The 20600-nt window shown below is 45.0% G+C and overlaps 1 non-coding gene across 1 annotated transcript; it reads left to right on the top strand.

Annotated features, from left to right (window-relative positions):
* The first annotated feature begins 2174 nt into the window (after positions 1–2174).
* TRNAN-GUU (transfer RNA asparagine (anticodon GUU)) lies at positions 2175–2248 on the top strand. The gene has a single exon. It is a non-coding gene; the product is annotated as a tRNA-Asn (tRNA).
* The last annotated feature ends 18352 nt before the right edge of the window (positions 2249–20600 follow it).

The following is a 20600-nucleotide window of genomic DNA, read 5'->3' as shown; positions in this document are numbered from 1 at the left end:
TGTATACATTTACGTTTTAATAAAAATAGAAAATAAAACATTATCCATAATTAGTGAATCCAATAATGGCATTTAAATTATATACACTAGATACTGGGAAAGACTTGGCAACTCCAGATACAATTCGCAAGAAACAGCCTATCAACAAAAAGAGCCGTCCAGAAATAAAGAACAAAAAACACTGATAGGGAGGACGATTAATCTGAAGTAGCAGCCCTTTCTGGTTTCTGAACGCCTTAAACAGCACTCGGCCTCTTCCTTTCTACTGAAGATAAAGTCAGAAACCTTCTCCTAAGGGTAGACAGCTAATCTTTTCCATTTGCAGAGCAGTGATAGATAATGTTGCTCTCTGCTATGGTGGCTCACTGGTTAGTGCTTCAACAGTCAGTGAAAGTCATCCATGTTAAGATCTTTTGCTGATCTCTTGGTTTCAAGCTGAAGAGGTAACATTCACTTCTGCGTATGTTTCTCGTTATTTTCTTTTTTACCTTGTAAGACTTTAAATGGAAGACTGAGATTCAGTGAGGAAGAATGCTGAGAAGAAAGGTGCCAAATGACTCTGTAGCCTCACCTGCAGCGCTCTCGCTGTCCTGACACATTGAATAGGCAGTCTGGTACGTCTAATGCCAGGTGCTGTGTTTCTCTGAGACACCTCGAAGTCAGAGCTTGTGCTCAGTATCAGCATAGGAAAGTCCATTTTTGGATCTGGCCTCAACACAGATTTTGAAAACAGTCAAGTTTACATTCATTAAAACTAACGGGAATATTTATGTGTATAAAGTAAAATGTTTCAGGGCCCAAAATCCATGCCCAAGTGTTCATCTACTGCTCTATGTGTTACGCCTTTGTTCAGACCAGAATTTTGGTATTTCCACTAAATAATTTGCTTGTGTGTAAAATCACAGGACTGTTTACTTGTCCTCCTACACAGAGAAAATAGAAGTGATCCAGCCTGTGAACTGATTCTTCTGACTGAGAATAGCAGAGGTCTGGGTAGGAAAGTATGCCACAGTGGGCATGATGGCCCAAAAAACAATCTTTAAAATAATTAATTACTGTTGAGGGCTTGCATATCTTGTCTTTCTCCTCCATGTTTTGAAAGATGTAGTTCAGTAAGGTACCAATGATACACAATGAAAGAATTGAGCAGTACTGTGATAATAGTGACATTTATGTTGCTCTTTTCAAAGTATTGGAAAAATGGGAAAGGCTAAGCTACGGATAATAAAGGGTCAGCTTAAAGTTACTCACTGGGCTGAGAAATTAAGTCTTACGGTGTTGAAGAGCAAGGCATTGTACAAAATATGAGAGCTGGAGTAACAGGCTTTTGCTCTTCTTCTGCTGAAGACTCTGGTTTCAGGAGTGACCTGGGCCGCCTTGGTCTTGGGTGGGCAGAGGCTAGGAGATACCCCACATCTGCTTGGAAAGGAGTTAGTACTCATCCCTGTAGTAGGTGTTGTGTGCCTGCTCGACTCCAAAGGCTTTCAGCAGACAGAGGAGCCATCAGGCAGAACTTCATGGAGCCATGGGGACAATGTGAAGCAACTGACACAGTAAGAATTCAAAGAGATTCGAACAGTATTAGTCTGTGAAAGAAAAGGGGAAAACATTTGTTTATGTTTGGATGTGAAAACTGTATTTGGTGGGGCTGTGGGTGTAGATTTACTGTAAGGTAATGTGGGAAGCAGGTTTCAATGAAACAGTAATAGGAAGGTCAGCTTTTCTTCACGGCTGTTTTCAGTCACTTGGAAAGGTAAATGTAACTTACCTACATACCTGGATGGGGATGCTGTCTGTTTTAAACAGCCCACCTATTCCCTGCAGTCACTTAAATTACCTTTTAAATATACTAATAGGGCAAATTTTCAACGATATTTGGGAATTACATTTTGGCTGGCATGTGTAACGAATGAATTAGCAGCAGCCAAGAAGAAGCTGTTTTAACTCTGATTCGTGAATTTACTCCCCAGAAAAAGAATGCTGTTCTGAACAACGATCTCGGGAATTAGCCTTTCATATTCTTTTAGCATTTCGCAAGATTCGCCCTTCGTAGGCCGGGACTCGCACGCACAACCGCGCAGCGCGGTGGCCCGCAGGACGGAGGCAGCGGAGCGCGCGACCGGCCTGGGCGCCGTAGCACATGGGCGGCGCGGCGGAGGCGGTACCCAGCGGCAGTCTCTGTGGCGCAATCGGTTAGCGCGTTCGGCTGTTAACCGAAAGGTTGGTGGTTCGAGCCCACCCAGGGACGGGTTCCCCTTTTGGCTCGCCGCTTTTCCTGCAGCGCCCGTCGTTTTGTGCGTGTGCGCCGGGGGAGGATGTGAGATTAGCGCCGGCGGCCCTGCAGGCGCCGCGTGTTTCTGGGCAGGGGGGCCCGCGGCGGGGAGCGCGGCGCGGCAGCAGCCCCAGCTGCGGCGGAGGCAGCTGCCCCCCGCGCCAAGCTCTGGCAGCGAGCGGTGTCGCCTGCGGGGTGAGGTGGCCCCGGCCTGCGTCGCCCGGCCCCCAGCGCCGCGAGAGGCTGGGGCCCCGAGCCCCTGTCCTCGTCCCCCGGTGCGGGTCCCCGCGGCCCCCACTGCGCTGAGCGCCGCGGCCGGCGGGCGAGAAGGGGCTGGCTGCGGCTCCGTCCCGAGGCGGGCGGGGACCAGAGTTTCTTCACGCGCTGCCGCGAGGGAAGGTGCAGAGGAAAAGATCTTGTTTGAGCTGCGTGATGATAATTAACGATGATGCCGAGCGGCCGGGGTTTGCTTCAGGAGGCGCTGCGTGTACAGCGCTGCAGTACTCGAGCTAGCGCCGTCGGAGAGCCGGGGCTCGGAGAGGGGCATGCCATTTGCGAGGAGAGCTGTTAGAATTACTGTTGTGTACGGCCGTGGCCGCTGTCGCCGGTGCCCATTAGCGCAGAAGTTAACAGGCACCCAGGCAGACTCCGTCTCTCCCGAGGGACGAAGGCTGCGCGGCTGCCCACCCTGCCCGGTCGGCGCTGAAGCCGCCGGGGGGAAGCCTCGGCACGGAGCGGGGGCTCCCAGCGCGCTGCCGGGGCCCGGCCGCCAGGGCCCGGCCCCCCGGTGCCCCCGCGGGTCCCCCCGCCCGCAGCGGGAGGGTTTCCAGGCCCGTTTCCTGCTGGCAGGCAGCGCTGCCGCGCCGGGCTCGCCCTGCCCGCACCAAACCGCTTTGCATAAATGAATGTTAAAGGCAAGTGCGTTGGGAGCTTCGCCTAAACGTATCAATTAGAAGTTGGCACCTTCGCCGCATCGGAGCCCGTGAGCTGGTTTCAATGAGCGTTCCGGCCGCGTGAAGTGCGGCTGCCTTCCGGAGCAACTTCTGTCAACTCTTGCGAGGGTCTACTTACGGTTTATAGAGAACAGAATTCGTATTAAAAATGCCCCCTTCCCCGGGGAAGTTGTGTTGCACAGGTCTGCCTTTGCAACGCTCCTGTTTTGAATAAGGAGTACGATATAGCCCTCTTAAAGGTCAGGCTGTGCCACTGATGTACCACTGATGACAAGATACGGCCCTCGCTAGCTGAGGTACCGGAGAAAAGACACGTATTTAGAAACACCGAAGAATCCTTTGAAAATAATAAACTCTAAATCGTTGATGTGCTCTATCTGCAGCAGTTCGCTGGCTTTTTTTGTTGTTTTTTTTTTTTTTTTTTTTTTTTTTTAAATCACCCTCATCTTTTCGGTAAAACATTTTGAAAAACTGGCAGCCGGGAGCTTAGCATCAGGGTAGGTGCAGCTGGCTGCAGGACCCACCGATTGCCATCAGCAACACCTAACCCATAAATATTTCCTCGTGATCAGGAGATTTTTATTTTAACCAGAGTAATTGAGATAAATCCTCTTCTTGGTATTTCCGTGCTGTTTGCAGCAAGAGGATGAATTCAGCCTGGTAGCGCTGCATTCGCTGCCTGCCAGCCAAGCCTCACAGGGGACAGAAAATTTAAAATCTGCATTTGCCTGTGCTTGGATTGCCTCGCTACCAGGCAGACGTCAAGAGCTGACAGGAATCAACAACAACAACAACAAAATTGATCATGTCAGTGTAAAGCAGCAATGGCTGGAAAGGCAGTAACAATTTAGGAGCTCGGCTGTACCAAACTGATACTTCGGGAGGAAGGGCAAGCGGTTCTGCCCCCATAAAGCAAATCTTGCTTTCCTTAGCGAGTCACAGATGCGTTTTATAGAGGTGACTATTCCTGACCACGAGGTTTGTTAACGCTCCTTCCAGTTGTTGCACGTTGGTGTGCAAATGTACACCAGCAAACCTGTTAGAAGAGATGCGGTATGTGAGCATCCACGCTGTGCTCCCGAGCGAGGTATGTGCAGGAGGAGGCTCTTTCAAATGCACATCATGGGCTCAATAATATAAAGCGACGTTTAGGCGATGCTTGATAAACTCATTTTGTAGAAGTGGAAAGCTCGTGCATGGGAAGTGCCTCATCCCATCTGCTCGCTAACTAATTACAATTAAGGTTGTGGAAAACGGGAAACCCGATACATTTTCGGGAGAAGATAGGGAATCGAAGCTTTCTTTGTATGAGGTAAAATTTTTTTAGAGGTCAGTGAAGCTTTCAGCTCTCAATCATGAAAAAAAAAAAAAGCTGCTCATAGCTGCGCAATGCATCCAGAGAAACCAACCAGTTCTTGCGTTAATCCATTTCTCTACATGCAGTTCAGGATAAACGCTGTGTTAAGTATAATAAGGAACGGCATCATCCGAGACTTTCAGGAAAAAGACTTGACATATTCAAAGTGACCTCCTAACAAACACCGAGTTGAATTCCAGTTCGTATTTCTAACCAGTATTCCAACCGATTTGTAGCGCAGCTGGGGAAGAGCCGCCGCCGAGATGCCCGAGGGCCCCGGCGGGCCCCCAGCCGGACAACCGGGCGTTTCTGTGCCCACCGGCGCCGGGCAAACCCCCGCAGCCCGCAACGCGCCGCGGCTCTTTGTTCGCCGGGCGATGGGCCGGGGCCGCGGGCAGCCCGGCGGCTCGGGTGGGCAGCCCCCGGTGAGGCGAGGCAGAGGGGACAGCTCTGCCGCGGTCTCCGCCTGGGGCTCGGCACCTCGTGGCGCGGAGCCGCCGCGGGCCGCCCGCCCGCCCCCGGCCGCTGCTCTGCCCGGCGGGGGGGGGGGGGGGGGGAGCTCGTGGGAGCGCGGCGCTGCCCGGGGGTGCGGGGCCCCCTCCCCGCCGCGTCCCGCGCAGCGAAGGGGGGAGGGGACAGCACGGCGACCCGCACTGCTGGCGCCTCCGGCCAGAGCCGACCCCCGCCTTTGCTCGGGGCCGGGGGGGGGGGGCCGCGACAAGCGGGGACAAAAGAACACTGCCCCCGCCAGGGGAAGCCCCAGGGGAGAGGTCGGCTGTGCGTGGGAGCCGGGGGGAGCCGTGCCGCCCCCTCCCCTCCCCGGGGCTTCCCACCGCCTCTTGCCAGCGGGCGGGGCGGCGGCGCCCCCAGGGCCGCGCGGAGCCGCCCCCCCCGCAGCCGCCGGCAGCGGAGCCGCGGCCCCCGCCGCCCCCCCGGCCCCCGCCGCGGCCGTCGGCCGCCCTGCCCCGCCCCGCAGCTGCTCGGTGGCAGCCCGGGAGGGGACGGCGGGGGCCCGCGCGGGAGTCCAGGTGCGGGGCGCGGGCCGCCCGCGGAGCCGCCGCGCTGCCGGGCGCTGCCCCGGCCCTGCCTCCGCTCCCGGGCGGTGGGGCCGAGCGGCTCTGCCGGGGGTGTCCCGCGGGGGCGGCCGCCCCGCCGCCGGCTGCGGCGCATCCTCGCCTGCCTGCGGCCGGCGGGCCGCGGTGCGGGGGCGGCATCCAGCCGGAGCGGCGTCCGGGGGGCGGCGCGGGTGTCCGGGCTGGCAGCGGGGGGGCTTGAAGCAGCCCCCTTTGAACTTTCGCCAATATTTAATGACTGGGGAGGTTGATAGGGTGGGGGATAAAATATTCGTAGTCTTAATAAAGACGGGGACCCGGAGTATTTGAGGCACGAAAAACTGTAGAGCTCGCAGAAAGGGTGCAGAAAACAGCCATCTTGAATATTTTAATCTCTGGCAAGTGTTTCTTTGGAACAAAATGGATGTTGGAGGGAAACAGCATAGTTAACATTACTGTAGCCTTCCATTTCTAACACCATCCCTCTCGTAGAATTCAGCTGGCACGAAGCAACGAAACTGGAAAGAACACCGCAGCCTTTCCTCTGCGTGCAGGGGCAATAAATAATCATCAGCTGAAGACTGTGCTCTGGAAATCAGAACCTCCCTACATCCTGGTGCTTTTTTTACCCGCGATTTGTATCGATTTGTTTCCATCGATGGCAGTCACATGTAATGCTGCAAAAACACTTTCAGAGCTTATGCAACGTAAACAATCGGTCTGTGTTCAGCCAGAACACGTTTGTAGAGATTTTTTCTTTATTTTTAATAATCCCGTACGTTGTTACTGTCACCGAAGTTGAAGGAGGTATTCCTGCCGATAACCCTGGAAATAGGATCAGGCCCTGGGCTCAGGGTTGGTTGTGTGGTTGTGTGTTCATGATACAAACCAATTATTCTAAGGATTCATTGTTTGGTCATAAAAATCACTCTAGGCTGAAATTAGGCTTAGAAAGTCCCCAGGATTTTTTTTTTTTACTTTTACTAAAACGGATTAACAGCTGTCTTTATTTTTTTTCTTTCCTCTCCCCCCCTCCCCAAACTGATGGTGAAAACAAATACAACATGCTGATTTCAGATGCTTTTTGTTTTCATATAACTGCAAAACAGCTTTCCCTTTTTTACTAAGAACTGTGAGGCTATTAGTGCTGGTTAGGCCTTCCCAAATTTTAAAAATAATTTTTTATTTTTTTTTAAAAAGGAACAACCGACTGCAGGGGGTGTGTGTGGTGAGAGCAGAGACAATAAGTCAGTGGTTCAGCTACACAGGCTCAGAAAGGCTCTTTCCCTGGCATTATTTATTTATTTATTTCCTCATCGCTGTTTGCTTACTTTGGACCTACTCCTCCGCAGATAAGCTCCGCAGAAACAACCCACTTTCAAAAGCCAAAGACAGCTAATAAGAACCACGCAGGGATGGCCGGAGAGCACTGTCTGAAGATTAAAGGACAGGATGCCAAGGCAGAACTGCTTGATTTTATTCACTTACTGATTTCTTTAATGTCAATTTGGGCAACATTTCTAATCCTGATTGCCAAGGATAAGGTTCCTATTGAGGAATTTAGAGTTTCTAATTTTTCAAGGAAATTTTGAGGTATGCATATACCTCAAATGCATATGCAGCTCCTGATTATTTCAGTACCTTGCTATAGCTTTACGTTCTGTATCTGAACATTTTTGCTTGAATTTCTGAGTGCCATACTTTCCCCCGTGGATTGATACATTAAAATATATTTAGCAACTGTTTCATAGGCATCCTGATGTTTGTAAAGCATTTCTTGAGACTGTTTGGATCAAAAGCCACTATGAAGTCAAGCAGCTACTTAGTCATTTTTTCAACTGGAGCATGTAGGAATCTCAAAAGAATAGCATTTGTGAAAAGAAGAGTGAGCAAAATTACTAAAATGGAAATAAGCTCCATCAGAGGTTAAAATTACAAACATGTTTATAAAAAAATTGCATAGCCTAGAATCAATAACCTAGAAAAGCAGGAGCTGGCTTCTAATGGGCAGGTCTTATTCTAAAAATGAAAGCAGCATTCAGCTCAAATTGTTAGTGTTATCTGAGAAGCAGGAAGATTTCAGCTAGATTGAATAATACTGGGAATGTGAGGACTGCTCTAGGGCCCAGAGAGGAAAGCCATATCAAATTTGTTGAAAGCTTAAGGAATTGCATTTAATGCCATGCAACTCCAATTTATGTGGGAAAGGTATGTAGGGTTCCGGGGAGGAAACAGGGTGCTCTGTATTTTGTGGGAAAAACTCTGTATTTTGTCCATCAAATGTGAAGGACAAAGGAATTTTGTAGAAATAAATAGAAGAAATAAATGAATTTAACTTACCCACTTGCCAAAGCAGGTGAGTTAAAAAGTGCCTTTTTAATTATGACTCAAAATATATATTTTGCCTAAAAAATGTATTCACAAGAAGAGAAACAACAGTACATTTTCCCTGTAAAGAATAAGTACATTTGTCCTCATATACCTAAGGCATTGTTACATGTGATGGGCTCAGAAATTTTTTTCTGGTGTTATATTCCTTTGTCATCATCATAGCTTTGGTGACAAAACCAGAGAGCTAGATTGCACCTTAATAAGTAAACAGGCAGGGACAGGTGTGGGGATACTCATATCCACACCTTCCAGAAGGCAAGGAGTACCTAGGAACTTCCAGATAACTGAGGCCAAAGGGACTGGTGTTTTTATGTTATATTCTGAATGGGCAGGATATTCTGGTTTTTTTTGTTTTCTTGATGGGTCATTGCCATACCAGGCTCTGCAAACAACTGTTAAGTGCTTATTAGAGTAGTGCATATATTGGTAAGGAATAATTGGTGTAACAACTTGAGGGCTGTTTGTAAATGTATCTGTTTGGAAATCAGGGCAGTTAAATCTATTGTGCTGTCTAAAAGATAATTGTAAAGTGATGCAGTAAAATGGCAGAAGAACTGAAGTGATCAGCTTTGGTCTCCTTTTCTTTTTACAGATTCCCTGCAAACATTTCTGGTTTTCTCAGACGGATGTGTTGTTCAGATCGCTTCTGTAAGTATTTCTTCTTCTACAGCTTGATTGAGAATAGGCAGTGACAAGTAGCTGCTATTCAAAATTCAGGTCTTCAGTTTTATTTGAGGACATACTGTACCTGACATTGGGGATTTTTTGGGTGCTATAAATATTCTGAAACTCAAACATTAGCTTCACATATACTCTCCATGATATAAATATTCTGAAACTCAAACATTAGCTTCACATATACTCTCCATGATTTGCTTAGCCTCAGCAGAGTGAAAGTGATACAGAAAAGGTCTGTGCTTGGTACTTCAGGGCCTCACAGGGTTGCCGGGCCCTGAGGTACTTCCAGTATAAATGAGAGATAAAACTCATAATTAATGATGTGCAAAGTTCTAAGTTTATACAAATATCTGCAAAAATGTTTTATTCATTTGGCTTTAGTATTTAGTAATGGATTCTGGGTTTGACCCGGTCTAAGTTAAAATGAGGAAAGAAAAAGAAAAAAAAAAAAAAGTACTTTTCCACTTTCATTTTCATTTGGGCAGTGCAGGTCTCATCAAACAGATGGTGGAGCTTCCCCAGAGTGCGGCGGTGACTGTCCTTGACTTCTCTAGTATGAATAGTTTGCTCCCAGCTTGTAACTTGTTCCGTTATATCATGTTGTGGAGAGCTTACAAACAAGGATCTTCTGTACGCCTAACCTAAGTATTCCCTTTTTTCAGTCCTGAGATCCAGCTCTTGCTTTTACTGCTGTCACATCATGCACTTTTAAAATCACAGATATGCTGGCTGGAAAGATAATAATTAGGAGTTTATTGTGGAAGGAAGGTAAGATTAGCTGCAGCAAAGATTTGTTACTAGAAAATTAATATCCTAATTTTCAAGATTTAAGAGACTTGTACAAAATACCTGCTGGACTTTTTTTTAGTTTCCAGTTCACATGAGTGCCGAAAGAACCATTTGGGGCCTATTACCCAGCTTTTGGAAAGTTTTCTTGTAGTGGAAAAAATTGTAAGGGATTTGGAAATGAGGACTCATCTGGCTAGTAGATGTTCATAAAAATCTTAATGACTTCAGCAGCCTGAGGCTGTTGGGGCTGGGCTGGGCTTGGATGGAAACTACTGGACTGGCTTACTGGAGGTTCCCCTCCCTACACGTGTGGTGATGATAAGGGAAGGGGAAGGGCTGGAAGCAGGCTTTGAAATCGTGGAGTGTATCTGTGGCTGGGCTGACACCATCTCTACACAAAATGGTACAAAATTATTTTGTACTATCAATTGCATGAAAAAAAATAGCTCTAATGCATGGGACAGTTTTGGAGCTTGCACATAAAACTCTTTGGGTTTTCCTACAAAGGCACTTCACAATTTTATACTTGCCATTTTCATGCTATAGTTTACAGCTTTATATAGAGAGTATATTGCTCTGAAGCGAAAGTGTTTTCAATTTAGTTTGTGTTTCTTTGGAGGGCTTTTTAAGCCAAAATCACAATGTATTTGACTTAAAATGGTGACATTGCTATATACAGAAAAGCTGCTTTGCAGCATTTCTAGAGGCTTTTACATACTTCAGTAATTTTACTGTTACTCAGACATCTGTGTGCTTTTAACTCAAAGGCAATACCATTGATCTCAGGGGTAACTCGACTTTGGTGGTAATATGCAAAGGAGAAACCTAATTTATGGTCAGTTTGACAGCTGGCTTGAAAAGTGGAATAATAAAAAAATATTAATTCATTAGAAAAAAACCCCCACACCTTCATAATCAGTTCTAGGCTGGTCTGTGTAATATACTGAGCACATGATATTGCAGTCAGGCCACTGGGTGCTATTGGCAATTGGGAATTATCTCTGAAACCCATGCTGATTTTCACTTGAACATATTTAAATCTGTTTCTCTCTAAGAGAATGTAGGGGATGTTGTCCCAGTGTTGTGGGGCTGAATGGGCTGGCCTGAAGGTGAGGAGTATTGTGATGCTCCCGCTAGGAAAAGAAGGTGTGTTTTAGAAAAACTGAGCAAATTGTCATTCTCTTCAGGAAAAATTATTTTGTTGCTCAGCCATGAAGCTATGGTACGGTACAGCAGTCTGCCGTTCTGCCAGCCTTTGGGGTGTTCTGCGGACACACTGAAACCCCAGCACTGAAGCTGAGTACCAGCAAGAGGCTCTGAAGCTGTGTGTGTCCTGAGAAGACCTTCAAGGTGAGCTGCTACGGCACGAAGTGACACTATGGCATTGATGACACCAGCAAAGCAGGACATTCTTTGTTACCCTTACCTTTTGGGAGGTACAGGGCCAATGAACAAGCCACCAAATAAGACCTTTTTTCTTTAACTATTTTTGATTATGTGTTGAATCCTGTTACCTCTCTCTCTCTCTGACTTTGCTAGGATTTCTCGACAGACAAGCAGGTTTTGGCCTCACCATCACTAATCTGCAGAGGAATAACAGATTTTTGCAACAATACAGTGGTCACTTAAACATCCATAAAGGATCATTTCTGGGGTTTGGTATTTTGGATACTCTGCTGATGTAGTTAGTCATGCAAAGTGTTCTCCTCAGCCTTACTTGAGCATGAACCTAGGTGTTGTCTTGGTTTAGAAAGGTATTCCAGTGTTGTTGAAGGTGTTGCAACAGGGTAAGTATAGGTGAGCAGACAGCCGTTGGGGCTGTGGAGGCTGCTGTGGCTCTTCTGGAGACCCAGAGCAGCTCTTGAAGCTCCAGCCCCACCAGCCCCAAGCAGTCACTGCTGTCAGAGGTAAAACCTGTCCATCCCTGAGCCCTCAGTGCCCTGGGTTGAGGAGTCCAAAGAAGAAAGAAACCTGTTTGCTTTTCTGGCACTGGTTCAATCAGTGCCATGTTCAGACTGTTCACCCATGGGTATATGACAGCAAATCCACCTTTCCTGTCTGTGATCCTGTCTCCTTCCTCTGCTGTGTGTTTGGAGCAGTTTTTCTGGCATGGATCAGGTGCTGCAGGCATCCATCCATCCATCCCTGCTGGTCCTGCAGCCTGCTGCGCTGCTGGCTTAGCTCCTCTGGAGCAGCGGTTCCTGTCGGGCAGCGACACGAGCGCTGTCTGCGCAAGATGAATTTTCTCACTCGCTTTCTCTCTCCTTCTCTCTGCATTTCCCCTTGGTCTCTGCTGCCTTTTTTTGCTTCTGAGATCCCTCACTGCCTTTAGTTGCTCCCCCATCTCTTCCCTCCTCCTTTCCTTTCTTCCTTTCTTCCATTTTTCCCATTTCTTGTATTCCCCCTTCACTTATTTTTCTCTCTATTATCTTTCCTGTCCTCCTCTGCATTCTTTCAATCCCAGCAGGGCTCGCGCATACAAATTGACCCCCTCCCAGCCAGTAATGTGATCGAAGCTCTTTGTGGCTCCTACTATCTCTATGGTAACTATCAGGGGGGTCTCGAGAGTGGTGGTAGACCCAATGCACCGGCCCTCATACTGTTGTTATGTGCTGACCACATGGGCCTGACTGCTCATTTACAACTACTTCTTATTTAAAAAATAAATAATCGATACCTTAAAGCACTTAAATGGGGAAAACAGACTACAGGCTTGAGCACAAATAGTTGGGTTCTCAGTGTTTTGGAAAATGGTTTCTGTGTTCAGAGCTGCTTTACTTGGCAGATCCGTTGTTGTTTTCCAGTCGTTGTGGAGTGGCGTGTTGGCTGCTTCATGTACTCTGGAGTTACGCTGCGAAAATGAGTATCCCCATTGCAGGGGTGGCCGGCAGCAGTGCAGCGGTGGTGGCTGTAACCACCAGCACAGACTGACAAAGTACGTAAGAGGGGTTTGTGTGTTATGCATGTTGTGACTCTTGCTTTTTCCCGTGCTAGCCAGCCTCCTGCATACCCCCGGGTGGCTGCTGTAATGCAGGTATTAAAAATTAAATTGTAGGCAAGGGTTGGGTTGGTAATATATCTACTTGGCCGCAATTTGGGATTTGTGCAAGCATGAAGCAGCCATGGGATCTGATGGAAGGAACCACTGAAAAACCTGTGGTGTGGACAGGAGAAAGGGACATGCACCCTTTTGGCTAGAAGGCTTTCCTCAAATAGCCAGGGGTGCCAGTGGGAATGTGGGGAACAGGGTAGACTTAATGAAATCTAAGTCTGTGTATATTATACCAAATCCGTTTGCTCAGGAGAGAAGAAACTAGCCCTAGAACTTCTGAAGATCTTAAATTAATAGTACAAAATTAATTAGATTCAGATACTTGTAGTAGTTATTTATGCAGTACATACAATATTAAAAATATAATTCCTGTCAGGACTCTACTCCGAATGTTGTTCTGTTCTGTTAAATACCTCAAAACCACTGTGATTCCCCCCCCCCCCCAAAGTGTGTGTCTAATATTTGTGTCCAAAAATTTGATTACGTTTGTAATAGCTGTTAATTCATTAATTATATCAGCCTATAGACAGCAATAAATAAAATGTGTGACAATTTTTTCAAGATTTACCTAGGTTTTAAAATAAATTGTTTCATTTCTTATGTAGCTTTGTAGACATTTCTGAACCTCAAAAAAAGTCAACTAACCTTATTATATCCTGACATGACATATTGCCACCTCAGGTAGGATGTGCAATGGCGATCAGTTAAGTACACTTTACCAGCCTTTATGCTACATGAAAATGCACTGCAAACCCAAGACCATCCTATTTGAATCTCTAAAACCCTCAAACAATTACACTGCAGAGTTGACACTGAAAGCATCATTTTGCTCAAATTCCTGAAAAGAATAAACTTCAGAAGATGATTATTAGATTTTTCAGCTGGCTGCGTAATCCATGTTCACAACTGTATTAATCGTTTAGTCCATTTAACTGTATATCGATTGTGAGTTTTGCATCTACCTGCCTATGGCTAAATCAACATCTATAAATTGCCCTTTTGGGTGAAATGCAGTCAGCGGTGAAAGGGTTAACACTGTGGGCATTTAAGTGGTCATAATTAACAGTCCATTAAGATGAATGGAGAAAGTTCGCACTTAGGGATGCTATTGTTTAATTCTGTCTGTTTACAGACTCAAGAGGACAACAGCTCGGGGCTTGACATTGCCCAGGGTTTGCACTAGGGAAGTTAGGAATCACATTTTAAAATGAATTATAACCTTAGATTAAAAAAAAAAAAAGGCAAAAATCCTTTGGGAAATATATTTCGTGCTTTTGTCGCAATTCACTCTCTAGAGTAAGTGGGTCTGATACTGCCATTTTGCTTTCCACTGAACAAGTCCACTGAAACAAAGCCCTCACTATACTTAATCCCCTCCCTGTTTCACAACGATTTATATGTGGTGGATTTTGTAGATGGTTATTAATAGGGATGCAGGAGGAACTCAGCTCTATGAACCTGTAAAGGTTCTCCTGGTTCTGATGGGTGACTGCTTTTCTGCAGGGTTTAACATTTGCTATAAAATCCCACTATTAATATCATTGATGTCGAGCATTGCAAATATGAAACAGGACACAAACCCAACATATCAGCCTAGAAAATCTCCATGTAAAAACTTGGTTTTATTTGCCTTTTGCATCCCTAAGATTTAACAAAAAATATTTTTCAACCTTTTCTCCAGTGAAGCTGGAAATACATTTCCTAAAAGGAAGCCGAATTTTTCATGTAATCTGTTCACTTTGAGCTCAGAATCTTAAAAAAAAAAATAAATGACAAGACCACAGCAATACCAAGACTTGCAACAAAATCCTGGGTGTTTGAACATCACTGCTGAAGAACGCAGCTTTCGCAGCAAGCCTGAAGTCAGAGCTCTCAGGAGAGCTGCGACGGGCCCAGGCTATTCACTATTTGAACAAGAACTTTTTTAACCAAAGTACAGTAGTGAAACCGCCAGAGAAGCCTATCATTTTGAAGTAACACACAGTTCTTTTTAAAAGGTCTCCATTTTATTGGTACAATTTTTTCCCTTGTAAAGGATTGTGAGTGTAATTAATTACAGGCAATAAATTGTAAGTGCATTTCATAGCTCCTGTATGTCTAGCTATATGACAGTGCTCAGAAATGCTGTTGTTAAACATACTGAAGGGCAATAGAAAAGGCAGACATTGTCACTAAATGTTATTCTTTCTTTTGGTATCAGAGCCCCTGAAAACAATATGACAAATATCTCCATGAAAATGTCCTAATTACTGATGTCAACATGAATTACTGTTAAGTTTTTTCAGACACAGTTTTGGTCTTAAGGGCAGGGATGCTTGCTAAAAGATAACCTCAAAATATGATTATAGAATTAGTTTACCTGTTCTCATTAGAAATAACGTATTCATGAATTAATATGGTTTTGCATGTCGTCTACAGTTTGGATTTCTTGTGCTTTTAAATGTAACTTTAGAAGTTAAAAATACAATGCTTTTTTTAAAAAAATAATGTTGATTTTAAGAATTCTCAATGTTAATTTTAGCAAGCATGTGCTTGGTTAAATTTAAATTAGACCATAATACCTTACACTTATTAACATTAAAAATGCAGCTGAAAGAGCCAGAATGATTCCTGGAGGTACTTTGTAGGAAATCTTGTTTTATTGCATTTTCCTGGCAAATCAGATTTATAGAAAGGTAAAATGCATCATTTTAAAATAAAGTATTTAAAATTAGTTCAGCAACTTGAGTTCTGCATGTTTCTGGTTAATAGAAATTGTTAATATTTTGAAAACAAACTGAAAAAAGTAGTCTGAATTAACAGGAAACAGTACTTTATGATGCATGTCCCATTAAAACTGTTAGTAATTTTTAAAAAATTAATAATTTATTTCATCGATTAAAAATGGAATCCAAAATAATAGAGGAGAAAGACTCAGAGACTAAAGCTGTGTTTGAAGAATGGTAGAATTCTTATGCATTAAACAGGAATTCAAGCAGCCACTATCTTTATCGGATTAAACCAGTGAACTCCAGCAGATGCTAATTCAAGATGGAATTGTTACTGAAGACGTGAAGCCTCAAGCCCAGCTCCATGGATTTGAGTTCGCGGTGCATAGGTGAGCTGCAGCCCCTGAGCACACCTCTGCTCACTTTGCTACTCCTGAAAGCTCTTTGGGTGCTGTAAGAAAGGCTTCATGCAAGAACAGACCCCTGTACGTCAGCGTCCAGGGCAATGATTAGGGTGTTCTCCTGAGAAGCTGGTTTGTATCCCCAGAGGCTGGCAGTATCATCTGAACTTGCCTCTTTTACTCTCTGGGTATTGCTGTGGCTGGAGTCTGGCAAAAACCCATGAGGAACTCTGAAAATTTTAGTGTTATTTCATGAGGGGCACCTCATCCCAATTTTTAACTGGAAATAGCTGTTGCTGCTGTGTTGTGTGCTGGATTCAGTGCTGGTACCCAGCAGCAACGTGCCTGCTGGAGCAAAGTGGAGGTGGAGGCATGCAGCAGCCCTTGGCGGCTCAGCTGAGCAGCAGCAGTTCTGGCCATACTCAGAACAAAAAGCCAAGATACCAGGATTTCCTGGTTAAAATGTAGTCAGCTGTCCTGTGTCAGGTTCCCGTGAAGCCAGGAGAGGGTTTGGGTGGTTTCATGCTTGGAAGGAGGCAGTGGTGCCTCCTTCATTCAGAGCTTCATTCAGAGCCTGTGGATGCTGTCCACTTCCCAAAACCTTCAAGCTGCGTCTTTGGAGCTTGTGTGAGCTGTGGCAGGACCACAGGCTCCTTGTCCTTCTGTGTGTGACAGCTGAAGCGGAGGTGATTGATCTTGATTACTCTGTTGTGTAGGTGGGTAGATGCATAAGGGAGCTTGCCTGTCTTTGCCTGTGAGGTATTTATATTTCGAGATTTGTGTTTCCCGCTCCCTTGGTTTCAGTAATATATAATCTTTGTATAGGGGCATCTTGGTCAGCAGCCTGAGGGCAGTATGAATACTCTCTTTTTCTCTGAAAAAAACCCCAGGCCCGTCTTACCTCTTTGTTTACCTGATACTCCATTCTTTGGTGATTCTTGACTCGTATCACTGCTTTCATGCACCTTTAATTGCAATCGCTGCCAGTATCAGCAACAAGCTCCGTAGGGTTTTTCCTTTTCCTTGATTTGTGCTGTAACTGGCCACAAATCCTTTGTCTTCCCCAGGACGTAAGCCATTAGTTTTCCACAGATGAGGAGTTGACTGGTTGCAGGATGCTCAGTAAATGTGCTTTCTAAGAAGTAAACCTGTACTGCTGCTTTGTTCCAGCTGTAAAGAACTTGCCATGATAAAAACAGCCTTTAAATGGTGATGTCAAAATGTCAAAGAGGAAGGTGGCTGTATGTGAGGTCATGAGTCTCGCTGATGCAGAAAGCAGCCAGCCCTGGAAGTCAGCTGCAGATGGGAGATGGACAATGGCGTGTGCCAGGACCATCCTGCACAGGAAGGACACTTTGGGAAGCAGTGCTTCTCCTGGAGACCACGGGCGCCCCACCAGCAGGCATGCTCTGGGTTGTCCTTGTGGTAAGGAGAGAAATAATAAATGTTAAAAGCCCACTGGCTTTTCTTTTAACTTTTAATGCTGGGCTAAAAGGGTTGCAGTCAGATTCCAGTGACTAGTCAAATCTAACTTTACAATTTAAAATGATGCGATTTCACTAAATTCCTTGGGTAACTATTCTACAAGCCTTTAAACACAGTGATTAAACTCAAGAAGAAAACTAGTATGAGTTCTGGTGAATTTTGGAAAAGGTTCAAAAAGTGAATGTTTATGAGGATGGCATAATATATTTATTCTGGATACAGGGTCTGCAGGTTTCTTTAATTTATTTTTTTTTTTAATTCTAAGGTTAAACATCCCACCTTATGACTCTTACGTCTAGCCCTGCACACTTCTTCAAATGAGAGGAAGAAGGAGAATTTGCGAGTCTCATCTTTGTGTAGGACTCAAACTTACTGAAGCTGGACAGTTATGCTTATATGGCACAGTCACAGATCTTGATTTATATCAAGATTGTGGTGATATTTTTGGATGATGTGGATTTTATATATCCTGCGCATTTTACATACGCGGCTGTATATGCAGTTAGACTTACTCAGCTTGATAGGATTGTATCAGACTAATACTTATGGTCCATTAGTGTGTGGTGCAGGTTTGCCTGAAAGGGTCAGGGTGTTTTTTGCAGAATACAGACAACAACAACCATTATTGAAAAAGCAAGTGGCTGTTCGGGTGTGCTATTGAAGAAAGAAAACTGCTGGAACGCAACAGTGCTTTCAGAGGGTAGGCATTTTCTCCGATGTGTGTAATGACTGACAAGTGATCTCTGATCCCGAGTGCTTGGATGTGGTCTGGGAAATCTCATCCTGGCTGTTGTTACAGGCAGGGCTGTATGGGTGGCACTTGGCCTTTGAGCCAGCGGCTCATCGGTATCTGCGCTCCCTGCGCGTGGTCTCCTAGCAGCAGCAGCAGCTGATGGTAAATGATGCCAATGTAATTGTTTCAAGAAATTGCAGAGTGTTTCTTTAAGAATTATAAAAATATTCAATTACAGTTTGAAGGTATGAGAGCCCAGCGTGTTTTCTGTGTCAGGCAGGAAATTTCCTAACAGTTCACTTTACTGTGTGCTACCTAGGAGAGCTTTTCTGAAGGTCAGTTTAAGGCACTGAGATAATTCTAATGCATAAATGGGTTTTGCTAGTATCTGTTGTCACAATAAATGAATCACTGCTTGCTTTCAAGACCAGGCAGACAATTAACTTGGGGTTCATGTGGTGGTTTTTAATTTTACTGGACATAAATTCACATTTTACAGGTAGATGTAGGGGTGTTTAAAACTTATTTTAGGTAAAACAGCCATTATTTTCTTCAAAGGACAGCCCATAGCTCCTGTAGCACCTGCTGCCTGTCTCTGGGACATACCAGCATGTTATGCAGTTGGCTACCTCTGGTTTTGTAGGATGAATTCATGCATCCAGGGCTAGCACTGAGTGTAGGTGCCGGCAGCTTCCAAGGATGCCTGTGATCCCAGTTGTTCTTCAAGGCACAGTGGTGTTTCTGTGACCTTATTCAGTGAATGTAGATCACTCATTTCTCAACAAAATTCTAGCAGTCATCAGAAATGGAGACAAGACACAGCTATCTTTTTGGTGTTGATATTTACAGTTCGCTGTAGCTGTTTTTAAATAGGTAGTTTTTTTCCAAATGTTTTTTAAATCCTGTCTGTTCTATTCATAGAGTGAAGGAAGGAAGAAAATAAATAACTGGTCCCTGGTGAGCAGGAGCTTAATTTTAACTGAGATTTCCTTGTTTGCGTGCCCAAGGTAAGAGCCGTAAGAGATGCTGCTTGGGAGCCAGAGAAATGGATATCATTGGGAAGACTGTGCTCCAGAGTTAGGAGAAGCTTGAAGCTCAAGCTAGACAGTTTTTTCTTACAACAACTTGTTTCTCTTTCTTGGTAGAAATACTGATTTTTACAGAAATGCATGAATAATGATTTCTTGTCTTATTGAGAAAAAATGAGTGATGATTGTGTGTCATGCAATTTTTCTACATTTGTTCTGAACAGAGGGGAGAGGATAGCTTCAGACCATGTGGTATATCTAGGTTGTGTATCTTTTGGATTTGTGGAGTGCAACCATATGTGAGAGAAAGGCCACTTGAAATATGTGGCAACTGTAAATGTATCACCTACTCCACGAGATTTACTGATGGGGTGTTTGGATCTTTTCCTAAAACTCTTGCTGTGGAAATTTTTTGAGGAATTGATGCCATGCTACTTACTAGCTGTATGATTTGGCATGGGATTCTCTGCTGGCAGCGCCACGGGACCAGTCCCACCTTGAAATGTTGTGGTCTGTGTTAGGCCTCAGTGTTTGAAAATCGTTTGTCTTTACTGGCAGATGCTGGAGGAAGATCAGAGCTGCAATTAACCTATTTACAGTTAAAGCTTACGCATGACTTGGAAAAAAACCCTAAACTTCAAACCAAAAAAGCTTTTAAAGTTATAGAACAAATGACTGAATAGAGCAAATCTGGGTTTAATTAACTATAAAATTGGTTGCAAATGTTTTAAAAATCTTTTAACATTATGGGTTGGGAAGTTGCTATTTTGGAAGCTCTCGGCAAGTGGCACAGCCCTCTGGGGAGTATGTGGGTGGCGGAAATGCTGTGCTGGCGTGGGTGATGGAGCCAGGTCCCCCCAGGAACAACGGTGCCTCTACCAGGAAGCAGCTGAGCCCGGGACTGTGCCTGGCGCTTGCCTGCACAGAGGAATCCCACACTTGGGTGTGTTTTAGCTCCTGTTGCTGCTTCTGCTGCTGAGAAAATTCAAATCATTTGGCATTTTCTCACTTAGAGACACTTCCTTGCGCAGTCGCCTCGGGGCCCAAAATAGCATTACTGACCTGAATGTGGACCATCCCTCCTGCACGTCATCGAACCAGCTGCGTTTGACCATTGACCTGGGGGGCTGCTGGGTTAAGCTGCCTTCCTATGGGTGCCCCGTGTGCGTGGAGACCAGAATAAACCAGAGAAGGGTGAAGCATTTGAGGAAAGCCCACGCTACCAAATATCGCAATTGCAGACATTTGGCAAAATCTTTTCCAAGGGGCTGGAACGAGGGGCTGATTTTAAGAATTGTTCTCCAGTTATTAGCTGTGACTGGAAGGGATGACATAGGAAAAGAAAAAGTGTTGGTATTTCCAGATCGGTCAGTATTTCAGATTATATTCGTTTATTATAGAGAAGCATCCAAATCTTTCAGCCACTCCTCAAGGCTTAAATAGCAGAGACTGGCATATAATGAGTAGAAATATAGTGTATATTTGCCAATTTAGGCTGAGAATCTAACTTCTGATCCTTTCCAACATACCAATGGCCAATATAAAAAATGTTTTTGTGGCAGAAGCCTATGCAAACTGAGGTGTTTCTTGGGGAGTAATAGAAGTGGAATGTGTAAAGAATGTTGTGTTTACTATCTGGGAAGCATTATTAAGAAGTATTTAATTTCTCTCAAAAAAAATAAACCGTTATATAAGAAAAGC

This window comes from Falco biarmicus, chromosome 4, assembly GCF_023638135.1.
Source record: "Falco biarmicus isolate bFalBia1 chromosome 4, bFalBia1.pri, whole genome shotgun sequence".
NCBI lineage: Eukaryota > Metazoa > Chordata > Aves > Falconiformes > Falconidae > Falco > Falco biarmicus.
Note: the sequence above shows the minus strand (reverse complement) of the source record. Positions and strands in the feature narration are given on the sequence as shown.